We start from the raw sequence: 1,719 nt of genomic DNA on the forward strand, positions 1-1,719 counted from the left end.
GAAATGACTTAAAAGGAGAGGGAGGAAGAAACAAGTCAAGATCGATATCAAAGGATACGATCAAAACCAGATCGACTGGGAATAAATGATGTGTATTAAATTGGTGTTTTTTTTTTATTTTTTGTAAAATGTTTATTTTTATTATTATTATATATTTTGAGATTAATTTGAATAATAAAGGTTGATTTTGATTTTTACATTACAAAATAAAAGAATAACAAAAACTCGTTTACTATTAAAATACATAACAGTATATATTTCAATTTTGACCAAAAAATGTTTTTTAAGAGGACATGGAACTAGTGTTGTTAAACTACTCGATTTGAGCCGATTTTTAAAAACGGCAAACTCATTGTATTAGCCAGAAAAATATTATCTAAGCCTCGAGATTTAGTTAATAGATGTTCAACCCTTAGTGCCACCTGCGAGCAAAATCCTAAGACTTGCATAATATTTTTTCTAATAAAATATTGTATTCGCCGTTTTTAAAAATCGGCTCAAAATGAGCCGTTTAACAACACTACATGGAACAAAACCTTAGAGATACATTCCGGGAGCGGAACTTGGAGGAAATTAAAAAACGCTAAATAAGGATAACTAAAAAAGAATATTATTAAATTCAAATTTAATTTAAGTCATAAATATGATATTTATAATGGCCCATTTATAAATATTGATTTTTTAATTTTAGTTCACTCCATATAAGAATATTATTTGGTATCATTATGGGATGATCATATAAGCATTTTTCTAAAAATTAAATTAAAAATAAGCGGCACTTATAAAATTAATATTATATAGCAAAAGTTTAATTTAAATGGAATATTTTGTCACCAAGTAAGTGCTGTGATGCTAACATGTGTTTTTGGACACCAAATTTACATTAACACTACAAAAGTAAATGATAATTTTTTAGAATAATTTACAATACTTTAATTAATACTTAGATTTTAGATGAAATAATTGATCTATATTAAGCGTGAGGATAAATTTAGATAATGTATGAATGAAATACAAATAAATCTTTTTTTAACGGTCAGTACCGTGAAGGGAACTGGGAACGGAACAAAAACCCAAAATATTATTATTTTCATTCCTCAATTATAATACATTTATTGTGTTTTAGCAGTTGTCATAAAAATCATTATAAAATATTTAACTAACTACTATTAAATTTTACTGCAATAATACATTCCTATAAATATATTAATGTTAAGATTTTGCTAAGGAAACATACTTTAAATTTAATATCTTATTTTTATGACTAAGTAGTCTTTTGATTTAATAATTATAGATGCTTTTTAAGAATGGTAGCGATATTTTAGCCAAAAAAATATTATTCTTGAGATTTCACATATAGATGCCAATGTCTGAAAAACTTGGCCACATTTTTTTCATCAAATTGCGAGACTAAAATTATTTATTGCTAAAATCTTGATTTAGCTATTAAATAATAACTAACTTGAGGTTTAGACAACAGTAGCCACTTCTATCTTATTGTAATAATGATAGAATATTAAACTATAATTTTTATATAAAATATTTATATTTAAATTAACTCTAAAAATATCCAAGTAAAAGGGAATAGTATAGGTAATATATATATATAGTTAAAGATCTATTTGAAATACTATATTTAATTATTTCATTTTAATTGATACTATTTAAATATGTCTCGGTGAATTAAATTATTTCATATGTTTTTTTCAAATTTTTATT

The sequence above is a fragment of the Gordionus sp. m RMFG-2023 genome, chromosome 5 (genome assembly GCF_954871325.1).
Source record: "Gordionus sp. m RMFG-2023 chromosome 5, tfGorSpeb1-WG-v2, whole genome shotgun sequence".
NCBI classification, from domain to species: Eukaryota; Metazoa; Nematomorpha; class Gordioida; order Chordodea; family Parachordodidae; genus Gordionus; species Gordionus sp. m RMFG-2023.